Source organism: Stegostoma tigrinum, chromosome 46 (assembly GCF_030684315.1).
Source record: "Stegostoma tigrinum isolate sSteTig4 chromosome 46, sSteTig4.hap1, whole genome shotgun sequence".
NCBI lineage: Eukaryota > Metazoa > Chordata > Chondrichthyes > Orectolobiformes > Stegostomatidae > Stegostoma > Stegostoma tigrinum.
Window position 1 is genome coordinate 9533252 of NC_081399.1, and position 13102 is coordinate 9546353.

The window sequence follows — 13102 nt, forward strand, 5'->3', positions numbered from 1 at the left end:
TATGGGACAACTTAGCACGGCCAACCCCACCCTAACCCGCACATCCCTGGGCACTATGGGATAATTTAGCACGGCCAACCCACCCCAACCCGCACATCCCTGGTCACTATGGGACAATTTAGCACGGCCAATCCACCCTAACCCGCACATCCCTGGGCACTATGGGACAATTTAGCACGGCTAACCCACCCTAACCTGCACATCCCTGGGCACTATGGGACAATTTAGCACAGCTAAATCCACCCTAACCCGCACATCCCTGGGCACTATGGGACAACTTAGCACGGCCAACCCACCCTAACCCGCACATCCCTGGGCACTATGGGACAATTTAGCACGGCCAACCCATCCTGACCTGTATATCCTTGGGCACTACGGGGACAATTTAGCACGGCCAATCCACCCTAACCTGCACATCCCTGGGCACTATCGGACAATTTAGCACGGCCAACCCACCCTAACCCGCACATCCCTGGGCACTACGGGACAATTTAGCACGGCCAACCCACCCTAACCTGCACATCCCTGGGCACTATCGGACAATTTAGCACGGCCAACCCACCCTAACCCCGCACATCCCTGGGCACTATGGGATAATTTAGCACGGCCAACCCACCCTAACCCGCACATCCCTGGGCACTATGGGACAATTTAGCACGGCCAACCCACCCTAACCTGCACATCCCTGGTCACTATGGGACAATTTAGCACGGCCAACCCACCCTAACCCGCACACCCCTGGGCACTATGGGACAATTTAGCACGGCCAACCCACCCTAACCCGCACACCCCTGGGCACTATGGGACAATTTAGCACGGCCAATCCACCCTAACCTGTACATCCCTGGGCACTATGGGACAATTTAGCACGGCCAACCCACCCTAACCCGCACATCCCTGGGCACTACCGGACAATTTAGCACGGCCAATCCACCTAACCTGCACATCCCTGGGCACTATGGGACAATTTAGCACGGCCAACCCACCCTAACCCGCACATCCCTGGGCACTACGGACAATTTAGCACGGCCAACCCACCCTAACCTGCACATCCCTGGGCACTATGGGGACAATTTAGCACGGCCAGTCCACCCCAACCCGCACATCCCTGGGCACTATGGGACAATTTAGCACGGCCAACCCACCCTAACCCACACATCCCTGGACACTATGGGACAATTTAGCACGGCCAACCCACCCTAACCCGCACATCCCTGGACACTATGGGACAATTTAGCACGGCCAACCCACCCTAACCTGCACATCCCTGGGCACTATGGGACAATTTAGCACGGCTAATCCACCCTAACCCGCACATCCCTGGGCACTATGGGACAATTTAGCACGGCCAACCCACCCTAACCTGCACATCCCTGGGCACTATGGACAATTTAGCACGGCCAGTCCACCCCAACCCGCACATCCCTGAGCACTACGGGACAATTTAGCACGGCCAATCCACCCTAACCTGCACATCCCTGGGCACTATGGACAATTTAGCACGGCCAATCCACCCTAACCTGCACATCCCTGGGCACTATGGGACAATTTAGCACGGCCAATCCATCCTAACCCGCACATCCCTGGGCACTATGGGACAATTTAGCACGGCCAATCCACCCTAACCTGCACATCCCTGGGCACTATGGGACAATTTATACGGCCAATCCACCCTAACCTGCACATCCCTGGGCACTATGGGACAATTTAGCACGGCCAACCCACCCTAACCCCGCACATCCCTGGGCACTACGGGACAATTTAGCACGGCCAACCCACCCTAACCCACACATCCCTGGGCACTATGGGACAATTTAGCACGGCCAACCCACCCTAACCCACACATCCCTGGGCACTACGGGACAATTTAGCACGGCCAACCCACCCTAACCCACACATCCTGGGCACTATGTGACAATTTAGCACGGCCACCCCACCCTAACCTGCACATCCCTGGGCACTACGGGACAATTTAGCACGGCCAATCCACCCTAACCCACACATCCCTGGGCACTACGGGACAATTTAGCACGGCCAACCCACCCTAACCCACACATCCCTGGGCACTATGGGACAATTTAGCACGGCCAACCCACCCTAACCCACACATCCCTGGGCACTACGGGACAATTTAGCACGGCCAACCCACACTAACCTGCACATCCCTGGGCACTATGGGACAATTTACCACGGCCAATCCCACCCTAACCCGCACATCCCTGGACACTACGGGACAATTTAGCACGGCCAACCCACCCTAACCCGCACATCCCTGGGCACTATGGGACAATTTAGCACGGCCAACCCACCCTAACCCACACATCCCTGGACACTACGGGACAATTTAGCACGGCCAACCCACACTAACCTGCACATCCCTGGGCACTATGGGACAATTTAGCACGGCCAATCCCACCCTAACCCGCACATCCCTGGACACTACGGGACAATTTAGCACGGCCAACCCACCCTAACGTGCACATCCCTGGACACTACGGGACAATTTAGCACGGCCAACCCACACTAACCTGCACATCCCTGGACACTACGGACAATTTAGCACGGCCAACCCACCCTAACCCGCACATCCCTGGACACTACGGGACAATTTAGCACGGCCAACCCACCCTAACGTGCACATCCCTGGACACTACGGGACAATTTAGCACGGCCAACCCTCACTAACCTGCACATCCCTGGACACTACGGGACAATTTAGCACGGCCCAACCCACCCTAACCTGCACATCCCTGGGCACTATGGGGCAATTTAGCACGGCCAACCCACCCTAACCCGCACATCCCTGGGAACTATGGGACAATTTAGCACGGCCAATCCACCCTAACCCGCACATCCCTGGGAACTATGGGACAATTTAGCACGGCCAACCCACCCTAACCCGCACATCCCTGGGAACTATGGGACAATTTAGCACGGCCAACCCACCCTAACCCGCACATCCCTGGGAACTATGGGACAATTTAGCACGGCCAACCCACCCTAACCCGCACATCCCTGGGCACTACGGGACAATTTAGCACGGCCAACCCACCCTAACCTGCACATCCCTGGGCACTATGTGACAATTTAGCACGGCCAATCCACCCTAACCTGCATATCCCTGGGCACTATGGGACAATTTAGCACGGCCAACCCACCCCAACCTGCACATCCCTGGCACTATGGGACAATTTAGCATGGCCAACCCACCCTAACCCGCACATCTTTGGATTGTGGGAGGAAACCGGAGCACCTGGTGAAACCTGGGGAGACACGGGGAGAATGTGCAAACTCCACACAGACAGTTGCCCGAGGGTGCGATCAAACCTCGGTCCCTGGTGCCGTGAGGCTGCAGCGCAATCCCTATGCACGCCAAATACACACCTATGAAGGGAGACAGTTCTGAAGCCATGAGGCCCTCTGAGAAAAAGGTTTCTGTAGTTGCTGTCCTAAAAATGGTGATCCCTAATTTTTAAAAATATCCCATAGAGATAATACCGGGGAGCAAAAAAGGTCCTGACCGAAACCGTTGGCTTTTCTGCTCCTCTGCTGCTGCCTGGCCTGCTGTGTTCCTCCAGCTCCATATTTTGTTATCTCAGACTCTAGCATCTACAGTTCGTACTATCTGATAGATGTGTGGGATTTGCTCACAGGAGGAAACATCCTTAAGACCATCCAGAAACTTCAAACACGTTACCCTGGGCTGTGATGATTCCAGAAGCCTATCCAACCTATCCCCATAAAACAAGCATCAGTCAAGTTAACATCATCTAATCACCCTCCAATGCATTTCCGTCCTTCGTTAAATTAGGAGATCAAAACTAGATGCTGCATTACTGTATATGGCCTCTCCAGTTCCCTGTGTACCTGAGCATTGCACCTTACTTTTGTTTTTAAATGATAGCAGTAAGGTGGTGAAAAAAATCAGCAGGTCTGATGGTGGTGCCTGTGGGGAGAGAAAACAGTTGAGTCCAATATGACTTCGTCAGAGCACCAGATACCGTCTGACCCGCTGAGCTTTCTCCAGAATATCCAGCTTTAAAGTTTCTTTCTCAGTACAGGATAGCATTCCATTAGTGACCTTAATCATTTGCTGTATCTGCACGCCGTCCTCGTGCACAAGAGCTGTCTGCCTCAGAATTCTGCACAAGATCTCCATTTCAGTATTACCGCACCAAAATTAAACTATCTACATCAGTTTAGGTTCCATCAGGGCCATTCGGCTCCTGGCCTCATTACAGCCTTGGTTCAAACACGGTCAAAATAGCTGAATTCCAGAGGTACGGGAGATTGACAGCCCTTGATGTCAAGGCTGCGTTTGACAGTCTGTGGCATCAGGGAGCCCTGACAAAACTGGAATCAATGGGTATCGGGGCAAACTCTCTGGTGGTTGGAGTCATACCTGACCCATAGAAAGATGGTCATAGTTATTGGAGGTCAGACATCTCCACTTCAGGATATCTCTGCAGGAGTCCCTCAGGGTAGTATCCTAGGCCCAACCATCTTCAGCTGCTTCATCAATGACCTTCCCTCCTTCATAAGGTCAGACGTGGGAAGAAAAACAGAAGTTGCTGGAAAAGCTCAGCAGGTCCAGCAGCACCTATGTACAAAACAACCAGTTAACATTTCTGGTCTGGTGACCCTTCTTCAGAAGTGGGGATATTTGCTGATGATGGCACAATGTTTCAGCACCATCCATGACTCCTCGGATACTAAAGCAGTCCATGTCCAAATGCAACAAGATCTGGGAAAATCCAGGCTTGGGCTGACAACTGACACATCGTGCCACACAAATGCCAGGCTATGCCCATCACCAATAAGAGACAATCTAACCACTGCCCATTGACATTCAATGGTGTTCCCATCACTGAATCCCCCCAGTATCAACATCCTGGGGGTTACCATTGACCAGAAACTCAACTGAACCCACCACATAAACACAGCGGCTACAAGAGCAGGTCAGAAGCTGGGAATCCTGCAGTGAGTAACTCCTCTCCTGACTCCCCAAAGCCTGCCCAACATCTATAAGGCACCACATCCAGAAACATCCCACTCCCTGCCCCCACCGACGCTCAGTCACAGCTGTGTGTACCATCTACAAGACGCTCTGCAGAGATTCACCAAAGATCCTCAGGGAGCACCTTCCAAACCCACGACCCACTTCCATCCAGAAGGACAAGGGGCAGCAGGTACATGGGACCCCCACTCCCTGCAAGTTCCACGCCCCATCCTGACCTGGAAATATATCCTTCTTCCTTCAGTGTTGCTGGGTCAGAATTGTGGGTCAGTCGACAGCACATGGACGGCAGTGGGTCAAGAAGACAACTCCTCTCCCCCCCCCCCCCCCCCCCCCCCACACACACACACACACACACACACACACACACACACACACACACACACACACACACAGACCCTTCTCAAGGGCATCTAGGGACAAGAGCAATAAACACTGGCCAGCCAGCAATGCCCACGTCCCACAAATGAACTTTTTTTTAAAAAAGCCTGCATCCTGCTTCATAACATAACTTCAACCTATCTTTCTGTCATTTGCAAATTTAATTATGATGCCTTTGATTCCCCTCATCATGTGTCACACCCTGTCAACCTGAAAAAGACTCATCTAATGCATTCTCTCTTTTCTCTCAACAAGCCAATCTTCTATCCACAGTTCTGCATCCCTACAGTGAGTTCACACTTGGCACAAAAGCCTTTTATGTTGAACCTTATCGAGTACCTTCTAGAAATCCAATTGCAATGTATCAATGCCCCCCCCCCCCACCTTATCCAAGCGCATTTAACTCCTTCAAAGTTCCAATAAATTGCTTAAGCCCCACGATCTCCCTTTCACTAAATTACTTTGGGGTTTCACAAGTCACAGAGTTGGACAGCAACAGACCCTTTGGTCCACGCCGACCCAATATCCTAAATTAATCTGGTCCCATGTGCCAGCATTTGGCCCATGTCCCTCTAAACCCTTCCTATCCATGTCCCCATCCTGATCCCTTTAAATGCTGTAACTGTACCAGCCCCCACCACTTCCTCTGGCAGCTCATTCCATACACGCACCACCCTCTGTGTGGGAAGAAGTTGCCCCTCAGGTCCATTTATATCTTTTCCCCTCTCCCCTTAAACCAATATGCTCTAGTTTTGGACACCTGTACCCTGGGTAAAATTGGCTGTTCACCCTATCCATGCCCCTCATGATTTTATAACCCTCTATAAGGTCACCCCTCAGCCTCCCAGGGGAAATAGCCCCAGTGTATCAGCCTCTCTCTGTATCTCAGACCCTCCAACCCTGGCAACAACATTGTAAATCTTTCAAGTGTAACAACATCTTTCCTGTAGCCGGGAGACCAGAATTGAATGCCCGGTTATTACCCGTTCACTAGTTGACTCTAATCACTTCTTCATGACAATTGCCAAGATAATGGGGCTGTAATCCCTGCTTCCCTTGAGTGAGTGTTTATTTGCAATTTTTTTCGAGTCTGAGAGATTCTGGAAGGTTCTGACAAATTGTGTTAAATTAGCACCAGTGAACTGACTACCTCATTACCCCCTCTTTTCAGCCTAGGATGAAGTCTAAAAAGACTTTACAATTTACCAGGCCGCAGTTTGCTTGCATTAGTTCCCTGAATGATTGTAATTAGAGATTGTTATTTCACTACGTCCCTGATTTCCTTCAACCTCCTGACGTACAGCTATTACTCAGCTAGAACAAAGAGCGCAGGAACAGGCCCTTTGGCCCATCTAGATTGTGCCGGCACATGATGCCTTTCTAATCAGAAAACCTTTTGCCTCTATGTAGCCTGTATCCCCCTCCATACCCTCCCTATTGACGTTTATGTCTTTAAACATTGCCGGTTTACGTCCCTCTGGCAGTGGATGTCTGGCACTTAGCACCTGCTGTGCCAAAATAAACTGCCTCTGCATCTTCTTTTAACTTGGAGGTGGCTCAGTGGTTACCTCACAGCGGCCAGGGACCCGGGTTCGATTCCAGCCTCAGGCGACCGTCGGTGTGGAGTTTGCACGTTCTCCCTGTGTCTGCGTGGGTTTCCTTCCACGTGTTTCAAAGATGTGCAGGTTAGGGTGGATTGTCCGTGGAAGATGCAGGGTTGCGGGGACAGGGAAGGCGGCTGGGTCTGGATGGCTGATCTTTTGGAAAGTAAGGATGGACTTGATGGGTTGAATGGCCTGCTTCCACACTGTGGGGCTTCTGTGGTAACCCCTTTACCTTTAAACCTATGCCCCCTAACAATCAACACTTCTACCCTGGAAAAAGGACTATGATTATATATGACCCTCATAACTTTATACTTTTCTCTATAGAGGGTGTAAAAACCCGAAGTAAAATATTTATCCATTAGAGTTGTCATTTCTCGCCGTCTAGAGGCCAAACACACTCTTCACTCTTTTACTCGAATGTATGTTGTCGGAGTGCTCTGCAATATCCCTCTAAATGTTTCGCGTTACATTTGTAATCTGTCCCTGGTCTAATATCCCAATCCACATCAGCAAACTCTACCTATGTACTCACATGGTTGTCTTTATTTAACAAGTCTTAGGCCCACTCCTCTGTCTCTCAAACAATGTAAAATACAAACAAATTGTAATCGCTGCTATCTAGAGCTTAGTTTACGTGATTATGAATGTCTTGATTGTTCAAACAATATCCAGGCTCAGGCTGACAAGTGGTAACTAACATTGGCATCGCAAAAATGCCAGGCAATGACCATCTACAATAAGAGACAATCTAACCACTGCCTCTTGACATTCAATGCTGTTCCCATCACTGACTTCCCCCGCTGTCAACATCCTGGAGGTTACCATTGACCAGAAACTCGATTAGACTTACCACATAAACAGTAGCTACAGGAGCAGGTCAGAAGCTAGGAATCCTGCAGTGAGTAACTCCCGTCCTGACTCTTTCCCCCCGCCCCCAAAAAAATCCTGTCCCACCATCTACAAGGCACAAGTCAGGAGTGGGATGGGATACTCCCCACTTGCCCCTGGATGGGGGCAGCTCCAACAACACTCAAGGAGCTCGACACCATCCAGGACAGAGCAGCCCCTGCTCGATCAACACCACATCCACAAACATCCCACTCCCCCCCCCCGCCCCCCCCCCCCGACGCAGCAGTGTGTCCCATCTACAAGACGTTCTGCAGAGATTCACCAAAGACCCTCAGGCAGCACCTTCCAAACCCCACGACCCACTTCCATCCAGAAGGACAAGGGGCAGCAGGTACATGGGACCCCCACCCCCTGCAAGTTCCCCTCCGAGCCACTCCTCATCCACACTAGAGAATATATCCCTGTTCCTTCAGTGTAACTGGGCCAGAATTCCTGGAATTCCCTCCCTAAGGGACACTGTGGGTCAACCCACAGCACATGAACTGCAGGGGTTCAAGAAGGCAGCTGCCCCCCCACCTTCTCTGCATGGCAACTAGGGACAGGGGGCAATAAACGCTGGGCCCAGACAGCGACACCCACGTCCCAGAAATGAATAAAACTTTTTCTTACTTTTAAAAAACAGTCATTTCTGGACCTCTCTGACCTTCATTACTATTTTTGTCTCTTGCCTCAGCTCCATTTGTTACGGTGACTCAAGATTGAAGCCCACTTTGTCCAGATTAATTCCACTTCCCTGGTTAAATATCTCCTGACAATGCCCCAGCACAGTCCAGGTGTAGACCATCCCACAGTACAGTTTCTAATCCCCCCCACCCCCACCTTAACCCAGGGGTTCCAGTGCCTCATGGACAGGGATTCAGAATCTCCCACGCCCAGCCACGCTTTCACTTCTTCGTCCTGTTTACTTGAAGTGCAGCTCAGGCTGTCACCCACAGTTCCTCATCCTTTTGAGCTTCTCCATTTTAGATTAGCCTCGATCTGTCTCTGCAAAAATCACTTTCCCAGTTCGACCTGTCATTGCTACTGACAACTGGATCCTCCTGTTCCAACTGCAGGTTCCTCCCCAGCTCAGCGGCTATCGCAGTTCACTGACACTGGGCAGACTGCACAGCTACCTGGGTTCGAACCCTCTGCAGCAGGGAACAGTATCAATCCCCGGCCCTCCCACGTTCGACTAACCCCCAGTGCTGCACTTTTTCGCCCTCGAATGGCTTCCTGCACCAGGGAGCTGTGGTCTGTTGGCTCTTCCACCCCCTCCCAGCCTCCCTCTTTACAAAAGTCTCTGGCTTCCCCCTCTGTCTCTCCCCACATCCTAATCCCCACTGAACACAACAACCAGGAGCCAGAGGAGGCCATCTGGCCCATCGAGCCTGCTCCACTCTTCAGTAAGATCGTGGCTGAGCTTTTCATGGACTCAGGTCCACTTACCGTCCTGCTCACCGTAACCCTAAATTCCTTTACTGTTCAAAAATTCATCTTTGCCTTTAAAAACATGCAGTGTCACTGGGCAGGGAATTCCACAGATTCACAACCCATTGGCTGAAGAATTTCTTCCTCAACTCAGTCCTAAATCTGCTCTCCCCTGCCTTATTTTGAGGCTATGCCGTATGTTGTTGTTCTAGTTTCTGTATGTTGTTCTAGTTTCACCTGCCAGTGGGAACAGCACCCCCTGCCCCTGACTTCTGCATTGTCTGTTCCCTTTCTAATTATATATGTTTGTCTATGATTCCAATGAGTGTAGTCCTAACTCTCTTCAGTCTCTCCTTGTAAGCCAAGTCGGGAGCTGGAGATTTTGAGTGGCTAGATTGCTATGTGGAGGACCAGCACGGCCTCAGCGGGCAGAGTGGTACTCTGCGAAAGTCACTCTATGCCCACTTCCTGTGTGCTGGGTGTGAAGTTTGCAGAATCATTTCCTCTGTGCTTGAGTAATACATTGGAGAGTTTCTGCTTACCCAGAGTGGGGCACATGAGACTCGGCTGTCCTAGATGAGACATGGAGGAGGGGGGGGCAACCCCAGAGTTGGGAGGTGGGAGAGGCTGGGAAAACTTTGATGGGATTAGGCCAACCTTTCAAAAGCTAATTGGGAGAGTCACAGGGAGAGGGATGGTTGGAAACTGGGAGGCCTGCAGAGCTCATGTGTGCCCAAAGGCAGCATGCGCCTCTAAAGTACAGGCTGGTAAGTTCAGGGAATACTGGAGTGGCTGGAGAAACTGTGAATAAGGAGGAGGCACGTTTTAGGTATAGGCAGCTGGGATCTAGTGAATCCCTCGGAGTGTAAGGTCAGCTGGAAGACACTTGAGGGGAATCGGGAAGGTTAGAACTTTGTGGGAAGCCAGGGAAGTGATCACTGGGCCACTCGCTGAGGTGTTTGTATCATCGATAGCCACAGGTGAGCTGCTAGAAGACTAGGGGTCAGCTAATGTGCTGTTATTTAAGAAAGGCGATAAAGAAAAGCCAGTGAACTATAGATCGATGAGCCTGATATCAGCGGTGGGCAAGCAGTCGGGGGGAATCCTGAGGGAAGGGATTGACATGTATTTGGAGACAGATTAGGGATGGCCAGCATGGATTTGTGCGTGGGAAATTCTGTCTCACTAAATTGATGGAGTTATTTGAAGAGGTGACGAAGAAGTTCGAAGGCAGATGGACATGGTCTTATATAGACTTTAGCAAGGTTAGATCACACAATCCCGGAAGAGCTAGCCATTTGGATGCAAAAGTGGCACAAAGGTAGGAGTCAGAGGGTGGCGGTGAAGACCTGTGACCAGCGGTGTGCCACAAAGACTTGTACGCTTAATGAGAAAGTCCTGGGGAGTGTGGCTGAACAAAGACACCTGGGGGGACAGGTTCATAGCTCCCTGAGAGTGGAGTCACAGGTAGACAGGGCGGTGAGGGAGGTGTTTGGGACACGGTCCTTTATTGGTCAGTGCATTGAGTACAGGGAGCTGGGAGGGTCATGTTGCGGCTGTACAGGACATTGGTTAGGGCCACTTCTGGAATACTGTGTGTAATCCCGGTCTCCCTGCTACAGGAAGGATGTTGTGAAACTTGAAAGGGTCAGAACAGATTTACAAGGATGTTGCCAGGGTCGGAGGGTGTGAGCTACAGGGAGAGGCTGGGGCTACTTTCCCCGGAGCGTCAGAGGCTGAGGGGGGAACCTTATAGAGGTTTATAAAAGCAGGAGGGGCATGGATAGGGGGAAGAGACAAGGTCTTTTCCCCCAGGGGTGGGGGGAGTCTGAAACTAGAGGGGCATAGGTTTAAGGTGAGAGGGGAAAGGGAGCTGAGGGGTAACTATTTCACACAGAGGGTGGTGTGTGTATGGAATGAGCTGCCAGAGGAAGTGGTGGGGGCTGGTACAGTTACAGCATTTAAAAGGCATCTGGATGGGGACATGGATAGGAAGGGATTAGAGGGATATGGGCCAAATGCTGGCAAATGGGACTAGATTAATGTAGGATAGTGGGTCAGCAGGGACGGGTTGGACCGAAGGGTCTGTTTCTGTACTGTGTAACTACACTTGACCAAGCAGGGTGGCGTTGTCAGCGCAGTGCTCCCTGACTCTTCATGTCCTGCCTTAAGCCCTCACTGATCTGTGTAACACCACGTTGGGTTGAACTAACCGCTCTCTCATTCTCTCTCTGTCTGTTTGGTAATAAGGCTGGGCTTGATCGTATGGCAGATGGACACATGCTGGCTGACGTCGTAGCAATAATCGGTGGGTAATGGGCTGTGGGCTGCTGTTGTTATGGGGGGGGGGAGGTGTGATGTGAAATGGATGGGAGGGCTTGGAGCAGAATCATATCAGACTCGCCTGGAACTGGGAACCGCCCAGTCCGGATACTGCATGAGAGCTGGGTCTGGAATTGGATTTCAGTGCCTCGTCATTCCCTGCTGAGCCAGCACAGCGAGGTGGGGAGTGCGAGGGTCGGTGCACCCACTGCCTTATCCAGCTCATGGTCAGGAGGAATAAGATCAATTCAACTCTGCAGCATATTACAGCGCCCTGTTTCCCCCCCCCCCCCCCCCCCCCCAGCCTCAAACCGGGTTAGACGCCGTTCCATTGTGGACGGGGATGACTGTGAAAACCCCTATCTCTGGGGGTGTTTGGGGGCACAGTGTAGAGGGAGCTTTACTCTGTATCTGACCCCGTGCTATCCCTGCCCTGGGAAGTGTTTGATGTGGGGGACAGTGTAGAGGAAGGTTTACTCTGTATCTCACCCTGTGCTGTCCCTGTCCTGGGAGTGTTTGTTGAGGGACAATGTAGAGGGAGCTTTATTCTGTATCTAACCCCATGCTGTCTGTGTCCTTGGGAGTGTTTGATCAGGGGCGGGGGGGGGTGCACAGTGTAGAGGAAGCTTTACTCTGTATCTAGCCCCTTGAGTTCGACCCTGGAATGGAATCTTTTGGTTAATATTTACTCCATGAAACCTCTTGTTATTTTCAGAAAGAGGAACTAGCTGTGACCATGTACTGTCCTGGTGTCGTTGACTCAATTTCCTTTTGTTCATTTGATGTGACTGACCTGATCTCTCCGCAGGAGTTGCTCAGAAACCCAGGGTCACGCGGAGTCTGAGGTTTTGCTGAGTGAGAATGTTTGAGTTCACTTCTTAGCCGCTTGTTTATTTCAGTCTCTCTCTCTTCCCCCCCAACCCCCACTCTGACACCCTCCTGCCCCCATTCACCGCAGGTACCCAGGACATTGTGTTTGGCGAAGTGGACCGATAGCCCATCGTTGGATCGCCCTCACTCACTGTCCCTGTGATCTGGCTCTCGCTCCACCGTGCAGCCAGCCTCCTCCATCTCTGCACTTGCCTGGGTCCCGTTTCTGTGTGTGTGTGTGTGTGTGTTGTGTGTGTGTGTGTCTTTCTCGCCAGTTCAGCTATTTGCCCTAGTTGGTAATAAATGGCAAGAACCTTATGACATGTTTCCCTCGTTTGTGCCAGAAGCTGTCATGTTGTTTTGCCTGCCGGCAGTTTGGGGAAGCTTCCTTACCCTGTTTGCTGAGGAATGATGTCTTGGGAAGGGGGAAGCTGTCTGTGTGTGCACACATGTGCCCTCTCTGTGTCTCTGTGCTGTGAATGGCGAATAGGTCTGGGGTTGGAGTACAGTGGGTTCAGTGCTGGGTTGACTGTCAACACTGAGGGAGCTGTGAGGTTTGTTGGCACCATATGGACCAGGATCTTGC